General features: G+C 39.4%; 1 long non-coding RNA gene across 1 annotated transcript; it reads left to right on the top strand.

Moving 5' to 3' along the window:
- The first annotated feature begins 332 nt into the window (after nt 1-332).
- Nucleotides 333-5,573, top strand: LOC118177130. The gene is made up of 3 exons (XR_004755689.1): nt 333-366; nt 3,899-4,034; nt 5,478-5,573. It is a non-coding gene; the product is annotated as an uncharacterized LOC118177130 (long non-coding RNA).
- Nucleotides 5,574-22,219: the final 16,646 nt, after the last annotated feature.

Raw genomic sequence — 22,219 nt, 5'->3', positions numbered from 1 at the left:
TCTCAATTGATTTGCTTTTGAGCTCAACTTTGATCTTTTAAGGCATTAGCTTTAAGAAACTGTGACTTTATGCATACACATGCATTTTGTAGTGGCGCAATTGATTTCTCGATGCAGTTGTTCCTTCACCTTAATTCTTTGTACTACGTGGGCCACATTTTCACAACCTTCATCCGGGAAGCTACTGCAGCACTACAGTGATAACGTCCCTCTGGATGTTATTCCAAATAGGAATCAGTCACAGATTTAAATCAGGACATTTTTTAGTTTTTCTTCAAAGTGAAACTGAAAAATTCTTTGATTATTTTTCCTAGATCTACCCCATATGACAAGTCTGTAAGAATTTTATGATTGATCTTCTCCAAGGTTAGAATTAGTATTTCCTCATATACTAATTCTAATATTACTCTAATCTTATGCAACATCAAGAGCATGCCTACTGACATCATCACGGTATTGATCTCTTGCACTAAAATAGAATTATTTTTTTTCACAGCTAGATTTGGGGAACAGGAAAGGAGAAGGTGGGCTTTTTTTCACATTTAATTTTGAGCTCTCCCCTTCAGAACGCTTTCTGCTCTTAGGAAATGGAGAAAAAAAATAATTCATGACATAGACGGTAAAGGAAACCATAAGAGAGATGTATTGAATGTGAAATTATGCTGTTGCTAACCGCAATTTCAGAGGTGCGGGTGTGAAAAAAAACTCACATTACCAGAACCAAAATGTGTGTGATTCTTTTTAAAAAATATGAGTAAAAATGGAAAGCTCTATATTAGTACAATTTTTTGTGAGATTGAGCTTTAAATGTAGAGTGCATGGTTTTATGCCAGTGAATATTTGAGAAAACACTGTTACCAGCTGCTGGGCTGCACTCTCCAAGGCTCACGTAAAGGGCTGCTGTGAAGATTAGAAAATTACATCCCTCAGCTGCAGTTTGCATAGGTGCGCACACCGTGTTGTGCCTTGGCCTTTTGCCACTGAAATTCAGGCAGAGAAGGAAAAACACGAGACTCTTCCCTCCCGTCGTTTCGGAGGAAAAGGGTCCTTCTAGCAGCGCCTGCCTGCGCTGAAGTGGGGAGGAAGACGCCTGATTGCATCGCGTTGGCACAAGCCTCCTCAGAGGGAAATGAACGCTGAGGTTCACTGGGAGATCTGCTGGAGATGAATGGGCTGAGGGTTACTGTTGTGCAGAGAGCAGTGCCTAATGGCATTCTGCTTCAGAGGGCTCCCACGATCTGCAGAACAATGTGCCCATTGCCACAACTGCTCAAGGTGGCCAAGTTACTCCCCCGCCGCTCTGTGCAGCTGATGCACATTTTAATCAAGCCTCTCTACAGTGTGCAGAAACATAATCAAGGATTTCATTTTTGTACTCGGTGCTGCTGCCCCTCATGGGTCCTCATCTCTGCCCCCCCATTTGTTTTCCTACACCGAGCGGTACAGTGAGCACTAACGGCACACACACACATACATGGGGACGCGCCGAGACAAGCAAGCAGTCTGGTTGCTCTTGGTTTGGAAGAGGAAGGCTTGGTGGGAAATTCAAAACCTCAGTAGCGCCCTGTTCCCCACCCCCCCAAAAAAAATATTTTATGGTTGCACCTCTGCTTGACCACCGCATGGCCAAAGCGAGGGGAAAGGAGAAACTGCCTGGCACCCTAAGGGGACTGCGGTCAGGTCAAAACTGTCTCAGAGAGGCAGAGAAAAGAGAAACTGAAACTCAATTCACAGATTCAACTCAGCTGCATGCATTTTGTTCAAAGATGAACAACTCTCTTCCGGTCTAGAGTATCAAGCTGACTGCCTCAGCTCACAAGATTTAGCTGGAACAAAATTAAAGGTGTCTGCTGAAGGGGCAGAGAGTGAATGAACTGTGAAGCTTAGGTTTGGGAAAAAAAAACCTCAGTCTTGCATCAGCGTGGTTGCTGTTGCAAGGTCACACAGCAAACACTCATTCTCCATCCTGAAGATTTTGTTCTACAGATAGGGATTTTCCAGGGTCAAGGGGCAGGAGAAGTAGGGGTGATTTTGGGGTGGTGTTTTCAGGAGTGAGGCTTCAGCCAACCTCACCAGCAAAAAAAGCATCAACTGTAGTAGGAAGTAAGTTAAACCAGTGCTGAGCGCCTTTGAAAATTCCACTTAGGCTGGCGAGCCATGTTGATAGCAGCTGTTTGCATATTTGTTTTTTAAACAAAATGGTCCTTTGGTCTCTGCAAACTTTTTTCTACCAGCAGGAAGAGCTCCCTACCTCATCTAATCCTATTCTTCACCCTTTCTGGCTGTCATAACAATGGATTCCACTTACGCAAGTTCATCACATTTTTCAGAGTTCATCTATATTTATTGTTACTGGATTTTTTTCATCTCTGTTCAAAGAAAATGTTGAAATACATTCAAAAGGCGCTAGAACTCAAATTCCAATTGGAAAATGTGCTGGGAAGTGTAGGCACGCTCTCAGAATGCCATTTGAAAAGGCAATAACTTAAAAAAAAATGTTTTTCTAAATTGTGGGAAAATGAAAAAGTACAGATTGTCTGTGAATTTCACACTAAATACATTGTGATGTCCAGTTGATGAACACATACCTAACATCCCTACAGTATTTTTCATACTGTAACTCTTTCCAGAAGTAATGGGCACCAACTCCTATTTTCACATTTTAGCCAGGTTGGAGGAACTTCTTACTTTTAAGTCTCTGGAGTCCCAGAACAGCTCAAATTGCTTGTGTTGCTTTTGCTACTCTCTGTTAGTACTTTGAGTCAGCAAAACAGGAAATGTCAAGGGATTGTTGAGGTACACTGCAGGTATAACAAATGAGTGGAAGCAAGCTCTCATCTATTCTGTGCATTAAGAAATCTCTGCTGGATTTGGGATACACTGCTGAAACTGAAGGACATTTCAGGTATTCGCTGAATAAATGAGAGATTACAGTTCAGAGAGCAAACTACTTCAAGGGCAGTCAGATGTGTTCTAAAAGTAAAATACATAGAGGAAAATTTTCCTTCAACTACCAGTCTATGCATTAGCTTGACTTACATTTGTGAGGAACATTTTTTTTATATAATTATCTAAATGCACAAGAGATTACCAGGCAAATCTGTACTTTGGAGTTACAGGGCACTGTAGATCTCACAGAAAGACTTTAAAATGCAGTTTGGGGTCAGATTCACACGTGTAGTTATCTCAAAATTAACATGAAGCCTCTCTACCGGAGGCAAATAAAACAGATTTACAGTGGACTGAGATCAGAATATGGCTTGTGGTTTCTTATTTAGACTAGCATTGAGGCTTGCTTTGAATAAGAAGAGCTGAGAAATTATTAATATGAACAAAACATGATCAACAACAACAACAACCATAATGTTCAGGAAGTGGAAAAGTTTACAGTGCCCACAACTCTGGAGTTTAGTGATGAAGTCATATATCTGCATGTGAATAAGAGTTTACAATAAATAAATAAATAAATAAATAAATAAACAGTATTCACACTGCTCTATCATAGTCTGTATCTGATACCATTTTTAAGCAGTCTTATATCTGAGGACATAGCAGTACCTTATCTGACCCAAAGGCAAATCTCTGAAGATCTGAACTTGTAGTGGTTATTAAAAGTGCATAAAAATAGAAGTTTATTTTATTTTTTTTTTTTATTTATAACATTTACTTAACATTTGCTGGTTGCTTCAAATGCAGAATAAAATCCACCTTTGTTAAAAATCTTTGCTTTGTTACACAAATTTGGTACTGTCATTACTTTTGGTTTGGTCAGCAATCACTTCAAGAGATGTCTTCTAATTTCCAGACATTCTCTTGCAGCCATAAAATTATCGTGGAAAGTTCTGAAGTTACTACAGGTGAATTATCTTAATGCTTTTTCCCCTTTTCTGTTTATGAGCCTCCAGAAGCAGATGGCAGCACTAAGGAACTGAGGAACAGAGAGCCACTCCTGCACTACGAGACAGCAATTCTCTATTTCCATGGCCATCCCACTAGGTCGTCATCCTCTGTGAGTGAAGATAAAATGTCTGCAGGTTAGTTAAGGTGGTCCCTAGCATTTAGAAGAGAATGGCTTCCTCTGCTACTCATTGCCTGTGAAATCTGTAAAGAATTTAAACTCAGCTTCCAGAACTCAAGTTAGGCATCTACATTTCATTTCTTCCAGATCATGTGTTAAAATAGAAGAAACATACAGAATATCCTACTCAAAGAGACATTCAGACACCAAAGGAGAGGTTGTGAATGCTAATGCCACACTTGCACATAACTCAGACCTGGACAGAGATGCCTAAACTTGGAGAGAGGCAGGGCTTAAGTATGTCCTGTTGGACACCTTAAGAATCTCCACACCTACAATGTTGTCACGTTGATTCATTCCCAGGCATTTAGCCATTCTTAAACAATGTGAAACTTAGGCATAAAACTTAATCTTTTTGTTTATATCCTGAGAGCCAATCACCTGAGAATTGTCATGCCTAAACTCCTTTGAGAACTGATTTGTAGGATCTGTTCAGTTTGGGGCCCCTCAGTACAAGAAAGACATCGAGGTCCTGAAGAGTGTCCAGAGAAGGGCTACAAAGCTGGTGAAGGACCTGGAGCACAAGTCCTGTGAGGAGCAGCTGAGGGAACTGGGGTTGTTCAGTCTGGAGAAGAGGAGGCTCAGGGGAGAACTTATTTCTCTCTACAACTACCTGAAAGGAAGGAGTGCGGAGCTGGGGGTCGGCCTCTTCTCACAGAAAACTAGTGATAGGACTAGAGGGAATGACCTCAAGTTGTGCCAGGGGCGGTTTAGGTTGGAAATTAGGAGACATTTCTTAGAAGAGCAGTCAGGCACTAGAATGGGTTGCCCAGGGAGGTGGTGGAGTCACCGTCCCTGGGGGTGTTCAAGGAAAGGCTGGACCTGGTACTTAGGAACATGGTTTAGTGGGTGACATCGGTGGTAGGAGGATGATTGGACCAGATGGTCTTGGAGGTCTTTTCCAACCATACTGATTCTGTGATTCTGTGACCTCTGGGATGCATCTAAACTCAAAAGAGCAAATACATGTCATACGATAGGACACACGGTCCTCCCCTGCAAATCATCATTTTTTATTTTTTATTTTTTTCATTTGGATATCTGGTTGGGTGAGGGAAGAACAATGTTCACTCAGGTCTCAGGGTAATAAGCTCTTGGGAGACGTCTGAATGTGAAAACAGAGAAGCTGTTCTAAGTATTTAGATATGCATCCTATCTTTGTTCTCTGTTTCCAAAATGAAGAAAATACCAGTTTTCACTATATTCAAACAAAAAATTACCGTTTCTGTGGCATAAGGATACCGTGAATAAATATTACAAGGAATTCAAGTGCTATGAGTTTAGCCTTTATGATTTAACCCTGAGGGCCGTATAAGCCTTTGACAGCTTAAGTGTGGAATGGATGGCCTCTTGTCCTTCTTCTTTCCCACCTGCCTGATCTAAGATAAAACTATTACAGATCCCTGGAGAGACCCATATACATAGGTCAGGGAAAGACCTATAAATCCAGATGTTTATTTCGGATCTTGGATCTAGCTATCTGGGAGCTACTCTATCTGGTAAGTTGAATTTGTTTCTACTGTCCATGCGTAGCATTCAGCACAGATTTGCATAATTATAATGTTCAGGATGTCACAAATGTTCCCTCTTATAAGATCTTTCTCATATAAACAGCTCCTAAAACAATTTCTCTTGAGAAACCTGTGTTCCTCTACGCACTTTGCTGCCGTGTGAAAAAAAAAAGAAAATCTTATAGTTGCTGTGTAAAGTTCCATCTCAAAATTTGGTCATCTGAAGTTATCTTATCTGAAGTAATAAGACCAGGAAAAACCTGCAGAGTGACATACGTGAGGCAATGAAGAAGCATGCATCACTAGAAATGCTTGTTCTCTCAGTCTTAGCTGTAGTGGCCCTCTTGTTTCCTGTTTCCTTTCTTGTGGGAGGGAGATGCTGTCTCTTGGTTGGCTGCATTTGTCTCTGTCCTCCTGCATGAACATTTAGTACAGATAAGTCTGTCCCTCTCTGATAATACAGTTGTGAATCTTCCTAGAGTTGACCAGCCTAGGTGTGGGATTTGAGGTTCCTAGTACAGGCAGTGGAGATTTACAACGGAAGTGATGAAATTCACTCACCTATGACAATTTAGTTCACAATAACAATTTTAAATGTCCTTATTCTAAAGGCTGTCATTTGAGGATTCAATAGGTTAAAAATTAGCTTGCTTCAAAAACACCTGTATTTGCAGCAAGGTTTTCTTCAAACAGCTCGGATCAGTCAAATTGTCTTTACTCCATCTCACCAAAATGCCACAAGTTGATTACGACATTTCCCCAAATATCTACCTTAATTACATGGTTTCTGAGCTGCAACACTACTGCTCATAGTTCAGTGGTTGCATAAACTCCCCAGCGAGAAATCTGAACAATATTTAATTAGCCTGGTCCTGCTGTGTGATACTCCAAACACCCTGTTTACCCAATTAAGACAAAGGTTGCGTGATCTTATAGCTAGTAAGTGCCTAAGCCTATGTACTAAGCCTTGCAGCTGGAAACTGGAAATGTAAAATGTACATCTCTCCTTGTAAGCCTTAATTGTGCTATGTCTAAATAACACAAAGCAGATACAGAATAAAAGGAGTCCTTTTCAAAAGTCCTGGTTAAAACATCTGCAAGATGCAAAGGAGGCTCGACTAACAAAAGGGTGCAGGTCCATGGCATGTTCTGTCACAATAAAATGAAACAAAGGACATTACAGATCGGTGTTTAGATCTCGAATAATATGCCCAAGAAAAGGATCTTCAAAATAAATGCACTCTCCAGCACAATGAATATAAGAATATTAATGTATGTGAAATGTACCTGAGATGCAGATCTTACAAGGCGATGGAAAGGGAGGAAGGAACTGCTTAGCATTCATATCTCTTCTCTACTTGTTCCAATAACATGTTTTTGTCCTGAATACAGAGTATATCCAATTAGCATAACACAGCTTTTGCAAACACTTTTATTTCATTTCACTAATGGTGAAATAATTGTCTCACTTATCCGCAAGATAGCCTTGAAAATATCTCTTTCAGTCTGGAGATCTTGCCATCCAGAACAGAGATCACAGCATGTTGCATTGCTTCAAGGAGCACCACAAACCAGGCCTGCTCCTCTGACTCAGGTGGAGTCTACTGCAGTATGTTTTGCTTTTTCCATGGGAGGACCTTGCTTCAGCCTCCATTCTGCTGTTTTTTTTCCCAACAGTGAGCTCCCGATACCCTTACAAAAATCTGAAAGTGATCTTTGAGGCCTATTTCAGTATTTAGTAGAGGCAGTGATTAAAGTTAGGTCTTCATTTTCTTTCTTACACTGCTTTGAAAAGCACTAAAAAATTGAAAATTTGGGGAAATATGAGGGGAAAAAAAAAAAAAAAAAGGAAAATCTGGGTTAATTTTATTTTCCATTGAAAAATCAAAGAAAAAAATAACCAAAATATAGAAGTCCGTTTTACATCAGGAAGCTATTTCCAAGCAATTGTGTGATAACATACATACCAGAAATCAGCAATCAGCATGACCTTTTATTCAGATCACAGTAATATTTACATTTATGTGGAAAATCTGAAAGGATAATCCTGGTCCTTTGAATAAAATCCTTGGGATGCTTTCCCTGAATATTTAAAAGAAAATTATGTGGGCTGTATTCAAAATAATATAATGAATGAAGAATATTTCAAAATCTGTGTACTTTTTACTTAATAGCCTCAGAAGATATGTGATATTAATCTTGAGTTTCCGAAGGTTTTCTTAATGAAGATGTGTATCGTTAGTTGTGTTTCATCCTAGAAGTCACTCTTTTCCACCAATGGGGAATTAATGTGCTCATGTGTGCGGATGCATGTGTGGGTGGGAGTCATCCACTGCCCAGCCACACAGTTTAAAGTCACTTTTACTAGGTGGCAAGGCAGCAAAAACTTAGGTGTTGCAATGGCTATAAGCAACACATGCATATTGCCACAGTCCTTCCTGCTTTTTAAAAATTTCTTTGATCATACTTGTGTCTGGCTTCAAAATTACTCTTATACGAAGCCACAAGCAGTCTGGCAGCATTGGAAAGATTGGGAGAAACAGCCCGGGCAAAGTGTATGTGTGGGGGGTGTCATTGCCAGTAGCATTTGTAGTCTGCAAAAATTGTTTGCCTGAAATTTACATTTTGATGAGAGACTCTCAAAACTATCCTTGCTAGGTGGGTGTAACGCCAGTGATGTGTGTAAGGACTGATGACTAATACTAAGGGGATGCATAATCCCTACTTTTCAGCGAGTTCCTGAAGTGAAGAAAAGCCAGCCGGATTATAAAATCTTGTCCGTTCTAAGAACCCAAACGTAAGTACTTATCAAAGATTTTTCATTAAGCCTTGCTTTCTGTAATTGCATATCTAACATTTAATTGTCTAATAAATGAGGCCAAAAATGTATTTAAAAGATGATTGAAAGACAGCCATTAATGTTACAGGTAAATTGATCAGCAGATCTGAGATAGTAGGAGGCAAAGAAAAATCACACTGCAACAATTTTTACAACCTCAAGCAAAAAACTATCCAAAAAATCTTGTAGGAGTGATATCCACCACTCAGCCAGTTGGAGCTAAATTCAGGAAGAGCTGTTACGCAACTGGTTTCCCTTTTAGACATCTGAGCCTGATATTTAGGCAGAGCTAGCAGTTAAAAACTTCAGGCTCAGCTGCTGTCTAAATTGCCTTGGCACATATGGCTACATCCATACTAATAGCTTCAGCTGTGCCAGGGAAAGTTCCCAGGCATTGGAACTTGAACTGTTTATTCTCTTACACTGTCCGCATGGTCTTTGGCTTGTTTTGGGTCCACCATCACTGTCCCTAGCGTAGTTCAGGACTTTTCACAAACCAGAGAACATTTCCACGTGACAGTTCTGGTGTGGGTATCCTCCTTGGTGGCTAAAACACCTTAATGCTATGGACTGGGATATGGCCACAGGGTCAAAGGACAGTTCAGGGAACATTCAACCTACATTTATAGACATAGCCTAGGCATACGGGAGGGAAATTCCCACAGAAACATCCCGTATATTTCTGCTTTGAGGCATATGCAAATTTGCACCCGGTTCCTGGCTATGTTCAAGAACTGGTGGATTGATCTGGTAAACAGACGTATCTCTCAACCCTAATTTGATATAAATATATCAAATATTTAACCAGAATTTCTACCCAGGAAGGGGAGAGACTTGAGTCTTCACGCCTGTAATGCATGTAGCTTTTGGTTCAAACATTCCTGGTCATCTCAAAGAGCTAGTTGTTAGTTGAAGGGACATCAGGCCTCAGACTAGCTAGTTTATTATCACAGCACAAAACTTGGAAGTGAAAAATAAGAGCTAAATATATGCATGTGTATAGCCAAGGCAAAGGAAAAACTTCTTTCACAGAGCTCAGAGGATCCACGCACACAGACCATCTCTTCTCTTAAACAAAGTGGTCTTTTACCTCCATTTTGAATACTGAGACCACATCTAGTTACATGAATAAATTGCCTTCCTTTCAAAAATGTTGAGTGCTCTTGAATCCCACTGCAGTCATGTTCCCACATATTAAAAATGCTAGGCTGGAAAAATTTCTAAGCACTGTTTAGTAGACAAAAGCCTAAAGGTTTTGTTTACAGACTCTTTCACAGGAGAATAATCAAGCTCTGTAGAGAGCTGCTACTCCATTTACTTGCTAGCCTTATTTTGACAGCCTTTGCTAGTCTGCCCTACTTTGAAAAGGGTGGGTTGATGTGGAAGCCAAAAAAGTGAAATCATATTTACTGTCAAAAAAATAAGTGTGTTTTAAGCTTTCATCTGCCACTAGCAAGTAATCAAAGATGGCAGTGGTAGCAGCCCTTGTAGTTAACCCAGTGCATGTTCATTAAACGGCAGGGGGTACCCAGAGTGTTTATTTCAGTAAAAACAATTAAGCATATATACATATATATATATATTCCAGTGTTAATGATTCCCTGTTGACAGAGCTGAAAAGGGAGTGCTTCTTGAGTTTCCAAGAGTGATTATTAAAGAGAAATGACTGTCAGTCTTCTAATTTGGGTGAATGCCAAGCAGACCAAAGGTGACAAAATAGGAGAAAAAAATAAAAGAAAGAATATGCAGGGCTCATTATCAACATACTCTGTCTGTTTTATTTTTTTACATTGTCACAAATGAGCTTCACAGCTTTCCCTTTGTTACGAAACCTGCGGCCGTAACATGATCTATTTTCCATTACATCACAGTGCTGTTCCACGTAAGCCTGAGATGATTTCTTCCTAATTTCTTTCTTGGAATCATTCATCATTTTCTTTATAAAATATTACCTCTTATACTGCTGTTTCTCAAGCTTGTCCCCCATCTGTGGAGGATTTTGCTTGCACTCCAGCTAGCTGTTTCTGAAAAAAAGACTGGAATTTTCAGGCTCTCCAAGGCTGTAGAGAAAGAAAAACTGTCATGGTGCCAGCACACCATATTCTCTGAAATCGTGGTTGTTAGGACCCAGGCTAGGAATTGGTTGCACAAAAGATGAGGGGAAAAAGACCGTGTTATTAGCATTTTTCTTTAAAGGAAAAATATGTGAATGAATATATGCATGACCCTACAAAGGTGTGGTACAGTTACAGGTTGGCTCATCCTGTTATTCAGAGTTAGTAAACGTTCATACACCGCCTTTCATATTGCTGCAGACTAAGTTCTGCTGGCTCATCATGATTGTTATCTCTACTGGAAAGCAAGCAAACCTCTCATCTGTATGAGATTTGATGTGACATTCTGCATTTTAGCCAATTCCAGCTGGCTGCTCCAAAAAGGCAGGCAATGTTTCATAGGTACCACAGCTATTTCTCCATCTTCAACCCCCTGAAGTAGTAGCCGTGGGGCTGTACATTAAGCTGTGAGGTAAGGAACCATAAATTCATATTCTACTATATATAGATTTTCTTACCACCTCTTTTACTTGCTTTGTAGTAATCCAACTGCAGTAGATGACCTGACTTAACGACTCCGCTCTCTGGCCTCTTCACAGTCTCCTCTCCATATATCCCTGACTACATTGTATGAGTTCTATGGACTTCATAATCTGTTTTAAAGCTTAAATTGTCAAACCCCAACCATACAAATGCCATCCCTCTCTGTCTTGTTCATTCCTATCTGAAAAACAAGTTAAAGAGAGTTTGCATATGATCATTTTAGGAAGAAATGGAAAGGCAATGCAGAATAAAAATCCTCTGCCAGCATAAATTTCAACTGCAATCTGTTTATCTCAGTAGAAATATGGCTAAGAATGAACTTCTCGGTAGATCATACTCATTCAGCCCTTCAAGCAAGTGTATAAGGCACAAAACTGCTACAATCAGCCTATCATGGCATAACTATGCCATAACCCTTACTACATAACCCAAAACAGATTCAGGAATATACTTTCCATTGACTCTGTCATAGAGGAAAGTTGGCATAAATTTGAAGATAAATGGCCATAGGCAGCTCTCATGTGAAGTCACAGTATCAAAACAGATTGTTTCCGTAGTTTGGTTCCACACAGTCATCAGTTAAATACTAGATGATTTAGGATTCATAATGAGTTACTGGCCCTTTTAATCGTGGATGAAATGTTTTGACTGGTGTATATTATTTCTTATCTCTATAATTTTAAAAAAGCTGTTTTGTTCAATTCATACAGAATAAAATGTGTTTTATAACATAAAATGTTACAACCTTTATATTAAATTGCTTTCTTAATTAATGAAAAATTACTCCAGTTTTTGCCATTGTCATACGTTTTCTGTTGGTGCTGATGTTGCCAAATCAGTTCAAGGGATGTTTGTGGTAACAGATATATGTGTGAGATCACACAGAAACAGGGCCAGCCCTGTCCTTCAAAACACTGAGTTTTGCAAAATGGTTTTAGCTGGGAATTTTGCTGTTATCTGAGTCACCAAGAGGTCAAAACTGAGGAGAGTTCAGTCTGATGTTTTTTGGATCAGGAATGACATGTCCTGCTGTTATGTAGCTGTTCTTTACTGAGGATCATAAGAATAATAAATAAACAGTTCTGCCTCGCTTTATACTCCTGAAGAGCAAGTAGGCTTCTGTGAGACCGCTGCATCCATCGGCTGGGGCAGTGCAAACAGGAGAGCCCGGCATCTCAGCAGGTTTCTTCGTCACCATCTCCTGCCATTCCCACTGTTACCTGGTGTACCTTCTCCTAAGTGAAAGCCACGGTGCCATATGGTTTTGTTTTGCCAAAAGGAAATCTGCCAAGCCTACCCCACCTTAAGATAATAATTTCCTCACTGCTAGTCATCACTTCAAGGCTGACACAACAGAGATGTGGAAAGCCATCACCCTGTTGGTGAAAACAGCCTCATTGTGTGCAAATCCCCAGCTGAGCTTGAATTGAGTCATAAAAGGTGAGGGTCATTCTGTGAATTGGCTGAGAAAAGAATCTGCTAATGCCTTGAACCACTATAGTAAGGCTTTCAGTGCTCTAATACAGTTGTAATTCATTCCAATATTTTCAGTCTAGAAATTGAAATCCGAGTTTTTTTACAATGTATTGATTCTTTGAATGCGTGCATTATAGAATGGAGTTTCCCACGTGTAAACTCTGGGCCAAATCCTAATACCACACTGATGTAAATTCATAGTAAATGTATTTATGTCATCAGTGATTTCATAATAGCAGCTCTATTATAGTTTCTGGACTCTGTAATGATATTTTGATTTAAAAATATATATTTCCAATGTGACAAGGTCAGAAATGTGTGGTAATATTAAAATAACATAGCTGATTTAAATAAAACGTAAACAGAATTTTATTAAACTTTGAAATATTCCACATACAATAGAAACTAAGTTACTCCCATTTAAAAAAAAAAAAAAAAACTGCCCCTCATTGCTTTTTATTTTTAATTTAACATTCTGCATCCAGTACAAAATAATAGTGTTTCCTTGTAAAACTGTAGTTACATATGCTTAACAGATTCTATCTCTTCGTATTTTATCTGCTGCAGTACCTATATATAGTACCTATATATATTACAGTTTGCAAATGCACTAACGAAATTTCGTATGTAATACAATAGTAAAAAATAATTATTAACAAAGAATGGCCTTTAGCTAAAGCCAGAATTCTTTGGACTGCTGAAACAAGATATATTAAATGCTGTAAAGGAGGCAGGCTTGCTCTTTACTATTATTATTTACTTAGGGCTTGGAATAAAATTCCATATACTATGAAGTCAGTGGGAGGTTTTCTCTTATTTTTGATAAACTAATATTGGATATTTGATTTCCTATTTAGGATATGGGACATTAGCTGTATGTAATGACTCAGCCGCTTGCTTAATGAATAAAATTTTGCCTTCTGCACTGAGTGCTTTCCTGAACTGGCCTGCTCTGGGATCTAGAGCAAGTTCATATAACGCAGCTTCAGCCCAGACTGCATCACGGCAACCTCCTGGGATGCACCAGAGATAACAATCCCAACTGGGACCTCTACAGCACACTGCGTTGAAGCTGTTAGTCCTCCACACAAAGCTGCCACCTATGGCTTAGGAAGCTTCTGAGTTACAGCTCTCTGAATCAAAATAATATTGGCATGTTTTGGCTGTTCATATATTGTTCCCTAGGCATCTGCTGCAGGCTGCTGTCACTGGACACAGTGAAATTTTCATCTGATCTGGTCTGCCCATTCCTTTGTTCTTTTGTACTCTCTGCTTTTACACAAGGCCATACCTGGCAGTCTGTCGTACTGTCAGTGCTGTGGTGCCTCTGCAGGGAGGTAATGTCCTTCTGTGATGCTCATTCGCTTTACTCACAAGGAAGGGGGTTATTATTGACCTTATACAATGGGCTTAGACTCCACTTACGATGTATATCTATGCCTTCGTATGGGAGCACTCTTTATTTAGTCTCAGTTTTCTTTAGAACATGTTCTCAAGTTGTCAAAGTATGTGCAGTCCAAAATGGAAATAAAGGGAGTCTCTATTACCAAGAAATTGAGGCTTTGAATTTTCACAACTTTTCACATTCCTCTTCAGAGGCTCACAAATGAGAGGAGAGGCATTTGCAGGATATAACAATATTAACTAAATTATTATTGTGGTAACAAACTTTCAGAATGATAGTTTATGCTATCACACTAGTTTATACTACCACGTAGTGTTCTAGCTCTACTCTCGCTTTCTACAGGCCATGTAATTAGGGTTGATTTTAAGGAAATCATTTCTGAGCTCCCAGCTAGGCCATGACATTTGGTTATTAGAAAGAGACCTATCTGTAGATAACGATCTTGTGGTCTAAGATGCAACTTTGCACCAGGTTGCCCTACTTCACAGACAGCTTGATTTACTGAGTCTCACACTTGCCTAAGGTGTTTTTTTCCTCTTTGCTTTGTTTGGGCCTTTATTCTTTTATATTGTGTCAATCATAGCACAGTGCCAAAACCTGACCCAAAGATTAAACAAACAGAGAAACTTAAAAATATTTTGAGTCTGACTGTGGAGCCTCTCCTACACATGGCTATGCTGCAGTAAGGAAATTCTTCAAAGTGTGTTCTGTTTTCACTCTCTTCTAGTGCTGAGTGTTAAACATTTCTTTTTTCTTTTCTGTTTTTTTTTTTTCTCTTTCCCTGTGCTGTATCACTAGTGCCAACTCTGATCCATGACAAGAGCAAATTTCCTACTTCTGCCTACAACACACTTGAGAACCTTTTTATTAGAGCCAATAAGAGCACTTTCACACCTTTTACACTAAGGATTAAAAAAAAAATGTTTTGTTTTTTTTAACATAGTACTTTCATATACAAAATGCAGCGAGCCAAAGCATTATGCATACCAGGAGTTATTATGGCAAGCTCCTCCCACTGCTGTTTCCCCAGAGGTCACAGCTCAGAGTTGAAAGCTATGCAGAACCAAATGCTAAAATGCTGCTGCTGCTCTCTGTGAAGTGGTCTTAAAAGTTGGTCCCTCTGAACTTGGGCCATCTCTAACAATGTAAAGAATAGTTTGTTTTTTTTCTGTCTAAGTACTGTTGATTTCACACAAAGAGGAGAAGAAAAAATCTGCAACGTTGGCTTTGCAGATGTGCTCCTTGATTTCAGGATGCAATTCTGCTAATTCTACAGCATTTTGGGAGCTCTTAGAAAGTATATCCATGACATTTGAGTGCTCAAAGACTGTAGTTGACTTCTGTTGCACAGTGGTACCTCAGCATTTCTCCTTTGCATTTGCTGAGAGTAAAAGTCATCTTCTGTACTGCAGAGGGAAGGACAGGGTAGATGGGGTCTATCTCATTTAACTTTAGGTATCCACACCTGAGCTAGTAACTATAATCTTCCTTTAGCATCAGTGAAGAAGTAGAGGTAGTTCTAGACTGAAATATTAATATCTACACTAGGATGAGGTAAATCACACTCTAGAAACAATAATCTCTCTTGCTGACATAAGGGAAATCCATACGGTGGCCCAGTCATAAATAGCTTCATTTGGTCAAATAAATCTCAGCCATAATGTCCATTTTCTTACTGCATAAAGTTCACAAAGAAACAATTTTAAGCTGAGGAATTTTTTTGTTGTTGTTTTTCTTCAGGACATCCAGGAGTGAGACATGCTTATGTGGCTGTTCTGCTTCTGCCACCCAAACCTAGTCAGAGCTAACCTGTATAGCACTGCACTGTACAGCACCAGCATGCCTCTAATTGTACAACTTGTGTAATGCTGCCCATCATTTCACCTGTTAAGATTTTATTTTCAATTTTTGCCAAAAACCTTAATTGAAATTTAATTTAGGTAAATTTTCTTGGAAATTTCACCTAACATGAATTCTCCGTTCCCAAGCATGACATGTGACACAATTTCTGTATTTTTTCCACATTAGATATGTTCTTATCCATGTTTCATTGTGAACCTGATGTATTACAGAGGAGTGTAGCTTAAGTACCTTCCCAGCAACTGTGGGTTTTTTTTTAGCTGTCAACAGCTACTAGCACTGCTGTGATGCTTAATGTTGAAACTAAGAGTAAGAGTTGTCTCTTGAGCTTATCATACCTCTGCGCTTCCGGAAACTAACTCTGTGGAGGAAGGTGGTCACTTGATTAAATGCAGAGAGTGAGAGACACAGATAGTTAAGAACAAAGAAAAAAAGATGTGGGGCCAGAAGAAAAAAACTCTGAGTGGGTACCAGAAACAGAAATAGGCAGATAACGAGTGGAGATTTAACAGAAATATAGGTAGCTGAGTGCACAAGCCAGGTAAAAAATGGTCAGGAAAGAGAAGAAGGGCACGTGTATGTAGTAGGCTGGGACAGGAGGCAGAAAAGAAAGCATGGGGGGCTAGGGAGAAGGGGCAAAAGCATCTCATACCACTAGAGCTAAAGAACCTGGCCATACCTCTGGCCACCAAGTTTCTTTACTAACAACCTTAATGCTTTTCTAAAGGATTATTCAGATCTGCAATAAGACCACACCTATAAATACCATTATTTAAAACTGGTTATCTGTTGGTAACTTTTCGATCTCAGGTTAATTCTGAATATGCGTTTTGCATATCAATAAATTCCCTCAGACTTCCTTTTCCTCGCATGTCATTGGATATACTAGGAGCTAGAAAGCAAAACCCCTGTCAGCACAGAGAGCACATGCAAATAGGTTTTGTCTGTGCACATAAAAACATAGCCATGAGACAAATTCCCACACATTAGATGGAAAAGAGGTGTAGAAACATGTAGAAGGAAACTGAGATTACACTGAAAATGCAAAGCTATTGATTATTGTATACACTGAGAAGAAATATAGGAAGGTAGATTATTTTTGCCTTCCATTCTTTTTGTAAAGTTCCAGTGCAACCCTTCACAAGCCTCACTTGAATGAAATATTCCAGTGAAAGCCAATTCAACTTTACTTCACTGGGCTATAATGTCTTTGAAAACTGTCCCAATCTTTCCTTCCTAAGTCAACATTACCAACAGAGCCAAACTTTTAATAATATATTGTATGACTCCAGACAATACGTATTTATTGCACAAATGTATAGTTTAGTCATGATTCTTCTTAGGTTGCCAAGACCGAGTCGATAAACACCAAAAAATGTCCATGTTATTCATGGGATAAATCCCAAGTAAAATTTCACATCTACCACTGTTATTTGCAAATGAGTTAACTTTATGTTGAGTAGTCAAAATGAGGGCATTTGGGTTGAATGTATTTGACTTTGAGAATAAAATATTCTTCAGGTAAGGGACACTTTCTTTCAGCAGATAAACCAAGAAAACCAGTCTATAGCCAAATGCACATGCACTCCAGCTTTAAACTCTAGAAGCTTACAGCTTCCTCTGCTTCTCTTGGAAGTTTTTCCTTTTTCTTAACAATCATAGAGGTGACAAAAGCTCTGCTTAATACCACCTTTGACCAATATATATTGAGGGAAATGTATTAATTCCCAGTTCACTCTGGTCTACTGCAAGTCTTTATGTATTACGACTCTGTTTCCAAGCTTATAAAATAAATTTGATTTTTTTTAATAACCTATGAATCTTAAGATTCAGTTGGAAACTTTTGAAGCTTTGCAGGATATAAGTGGACCTGATTTATTATTCTTGCTTCTTTAGCCTACGGGTCAACAATCATTACTTTCTGTCTCTTACTCTAATCTTGTGCTGGTCTATTTAGTCTGCCAACTGTCATGCTGGTGGACTGAGGTTTCCTGTAGTTCTACATAATACAAAGCTAGTCCAAAGAGTAAAACATTTCTAAATGAAAATGCGTGATTTGCTAAGAAAGCTATTAATACAAATGTTATTATTTTCCAAATAAATGCAGCAAAGCTACTTTCCAGTCTGATGCTGGTTTCTGCCGTTCTAGCTTATGAAACATTGAGCAGGCCTAAAATTAAAGAGTCTGATTCCTGTTGGCTTTAAGACAAAGACCAAAAAATGAAACCCATTTGCTCTCTAATCTGGTTTCAGAGATTTTTTTTCAAGGTCAGAATAAATCATTAGCTTTTAACATTAAAATATGTGATGGTTGTAAATGTGGTCACTTGCATGAAAACGTGTGATTTAGTATCTCTGGCAGTTGAAGAAATATGTTTCCCTGCTAAAGTTGTTCAGCCTTTTTAGTAGGGGAAGGACTGGATTAACAGGGCTAAATGAAGTTTATTGTTTTGTAATCTGCTTTTGTTGCTTGTCTTTTTGGACAACAGCTGGATGAGAAATTGGTGTGAAGTATCAGGTGTCTCTCCTGCTCTTTTTTTTTTCACCACTTACCCAGTGGGTGCTTTGTTGTGCTGGACAGATGGCCCGCGTCCTGTGGGCTGAAACGGAGTAGACGTCGGGTGCCTCTTAGTGTCAGGTACCTGACAGGTCTTTCTTCCAACCCTTCCTCCATCTGTTCTCCATGTGTGCGTGCACACGTCTGTCACATAGATACATACACCTATACTACACATACACACCACACGTGCACGTGCGTGTACACTGAATTTGCGTAGAGCTTGGAAAGCAATACTCTAAACTGCAAGAGCAGAAAACAGAGGATGAAATGCCCATCCTTGAAATGTTTTGTGGCCAGTATGAGAAGTGTGGCTGCCTGGTGGGAGAGTCTCTGCTGTGCATAATAGAGAGGAAAGATCAGCAAAAATGAATAGGTAACTGGTGACAAGAAGAGTAAGATGAGATAATCACTGAGGAGGAGTGGAAGGCAACGTGGTATTACTTCTTAGCTTGTTCTCATTTATAATGATTTGTAAATTGCATACCCCTGAAAGTATGCTGGGGACCTCATAGAAAAATTATACCAAGTATTTGTAGGTATTGCATAACCAATAAGATTTACTCCGAAGGGATGATGAAGTGAAAATGTAACAGTAAGAGCATGAACGTACTCAGGCTTCTTGTGATCATAGCTCAAGCTTTTTACTTGAGGCAAAATTTTTTCAGGGACAATGCATGAAACGTGGATGTTGAAAAGACAGAAGCATGTAGAAGAGGAAGTGGGGTAGAAGTAAAGGATGACCGAAAGTGTCCAGGGCATACCAAATCAATCTGGGGATAATAAGAAGACAGGCAACTAGACTTACATGAAACCATATTCAACAAGTTGTGTGCAGACTGACAAAGAGAAAAATCTGTAACCAAACAGAGAATGGTGCTGTGGTGGACCATGTGGCAGAAGACCTTTTCTACAGTGGCGTTGTGTCTTTTCCCACATCTCTTAGCTATATGGGAGAATTAGAGTACGTTGAATTAAAGGGCTGCCTGACCGTAGCTGCATAGATTGACTAAGCCAATTCATTCAAACTTTACTCATTTTTAAGGCAAAGGAGAACTTGGTGACTGTGGGGTATGAGGTTCACAGAGAAGGGAACAAAAGGCAGGAAAGAAGAAGTTGCTAGAACTAGGAGATAAGCAGGCAGCAATTTTAAGAGCTGAAACAGGTAGTGTATGGTCAAAAGGGAAGTAAATGGGAGAAGGTTTAAAAACATTTAAAGTAATGATTTCACTGGGGAGAATTATATATATACTATAGCCGCACATGGGGGACAAAGAAGATAGGAGAAATAAAAATATGTAAATACAGAGGGGATCTGACATCACATCACATCTGAGCAGACTTGACCAAACCATAGTGAAGGTATAAAAAGTAGCAGCAAAATGTGAAGCCAGACACTTTCAAAGACACATAAGTAGGTGGAAAGGGGGAGGGAGAAATGGACTTCTCTGTGACAAGAATGAAGTAAACCACCATGGTAGGAACTGTAACTTGCTCAGACAGCTTTAAAATGTATTAACCAGTTGTATATGGGACTTCACACCCATTACATTATTCCTGTAATATGAAAGGATGAGAAGAAAGGCAGATCCTCCTCACAGAAGGCTTTCCATCCTAATGAAGGTGCTTATACAAGGCTAGTTACCCCATCTTTGCTCGCTTGTTAGAGACAAAGGTGCTCATGAATAGGCACAGCCAAAGCACAGGGCACCTGGTCTGCCCTGATTGTCCCCCAGGGACAATTTCAACCCAGGTGCAAATTAGAGCCTCTGAAAAAAAGGAGAGTCCCAGAAGAGCAGGTGGACTTTGCATGTCCAGAAGGGTAAAAGAGGCTATTAAAATGACACATCTGGGTCTCTGTCAGGTAGAAGACGATGAGGGAAGCCCTAATTCCTTTTAAAAGGCAACCACAACCTGGTCTTGGTGAGATCTAAGCAACTCTAGGTATTCAAGTACAGAAAGTAAACAGAGAAAGATTATATTTATCTGATTATTTGAAGGCAATGAAGTTCAAGTTAATAAGATATATTCAGTTTTAGGCAAATTTCACTTCCACTTGAATTACTGGAAGAGTCTTATTGCCTCAAAGGGGATTTAGAATATTAAAAAGCATCAGTTAGATCGTGAAGACAAAAAAAAGTCACTGGTACAACTTTTTAAACATAACATGAAATGTTAATCCTGGGAATTCTGGAAAGGTTTATCTGTTTTTTGTTCGAAAAAGTTGTTGGGGAACCTATCCTGAAGTTGTATTATCCAAACACTATATTTTTTAATTATTCTGTAGTCAACAATCTCCTCTGAACAAAGGTAAAATTATTTTGCTAGAGCTTCCAGGTCTGTTGTTAGATCTTTGTATCTGCCAGATCTCAACTGTGCTTTCTAAAACCACATAGCAGGTTTTTCTGGCCTTTTTGGCATGCAAGCTCTTTTCAGTAACCAATTCAACAGAAATGTGAGCTAAATGCTGTTTCCAGTATAGTAGTGCACAACCGTCAGCTCAAATGTACAGTGCTTCTGTAAGAGAGTGTAAACCAAGTGAATAAATTTAAACATATTCAAGCAGATTTGAAAATATTTAAGCCTCAGATTTTACTCCCTTACTACTTGGGGATAAGCGTGGGCACCTCATCTCTACGTATTTCTTTTACCTAATCTGCTTTAACTGCTGCCTAAGTGATAGCTACGCAGCAGTGTAAAGTCCTTGAAAGAAGAAGAATGTTAAGCTATTGTTAGAGGAAACAAGTAACTGTTGTTTTTCACTTTGGCAGTAATGCATTTTTAATACCCATTTGTTTCATCTAAAACCATTAAGGGAGTTTTTTCCCTTTCTTTTCTGTCTGTTAGAAGCACAGTCTGCATTTTCCATCACGATAACAGAAATCCTACAGAAACTTTACAATTAGTGTAGCTCAGCACTGCTACAAAATCCTGCAGGAGCTGACAGTTCTGTTGCTTTGTGTTGATGGATGGCTAAGCAATTCAAAACAGTAAGGGGTTTTAGATTTAAAAATGAAACATGCAATCAACATAAAACAAGTTTAGTGCCTTAAAATATAATGTAGCAAACCCTTTAACATTTTCACATTTTTTTTTCCTGGTTTCCTGGTTTAGCAAGGGCCCGCCACCTGGCAGAAGCAGGCTGCAGAAGTTGCCATTCTCGCTTCACATTCCAGGTGCACGGGCTACAGAAAGCTCCCTTTGTTCATGCCTCAAATATGAATGAACAGTAGCAGCTTTTATAGCTCTGACACCGAGTGTGAGCCATAACAAGGGAAAACATGAAGTGCTGGTGTACTCTGAGGCAAAATTATGCCTTGCAAAAAGATACAAATTTTAAATATATATATGTAATATCAAAACAAAGCACAGAGATTTAATCACAAAATCGCAGTGACTGGAAATCCAGATTTGCAGGGAAGACAAGGGAGAGAAGTTTACTGATTGGGAAAGAGGAGAGATAAGAAGGGATAAAAATAACAATAATAATAAAAAAAATCCTATCCCTTTTAAAGATTGTACAGAAACACTTTCTGCACTCTTGCATCTTTTAAAATGCAGCTGATCATCAGCTCCTATCTCATGCTCTAAACAAATTACCCACATTAAAAATGCAAAGCCAAACCCCATGCTCTGCTGGCTGGCTTCGCTCCCCTGTCTTTGGTGGCCCTGGTCCAACGGCACCATCTGAAGATCTTGCCAAGAGGCTGAGTGCAAGTGCATTCGCTTGGGGCTGGTGCTGCTGCACGGCTGCTCCTTGCCTCCGAACCAGAGCCAAGAAACATCCCCGCGCCCTGCGTCCTGGCCGGGGGCAGGAGGACAGCAGCCTGAGCTTCCTTATGGTGTCCTCCTTCCCTTCCCTTCCCTTCCCTTCCCTTCCCTTCCCTTCCCTTCCC

Source organism: Oxyura jamaicensis, chromosome 1 (genome assembly GCF_011077185.1).
Source record: "Oxyura jamaicensis isolate SHBP4307 breed ruddy duck chromosome 1, BPBGC_Ojam_1.0, whole genome shotgun sequence".
In the NCBI taxonomy this organism is placed as follows: domain Eukaryota; kingdom Metazoa; phylum Chordata; class Aves; order Anseriformes; family Anatidae; genus Oxyura; species Oxyura jamaicensis.
Note: the sequence above shows the minus strand (reverse complement) of the source record. Positions and strands in the feature narration are given on the sequence as shown.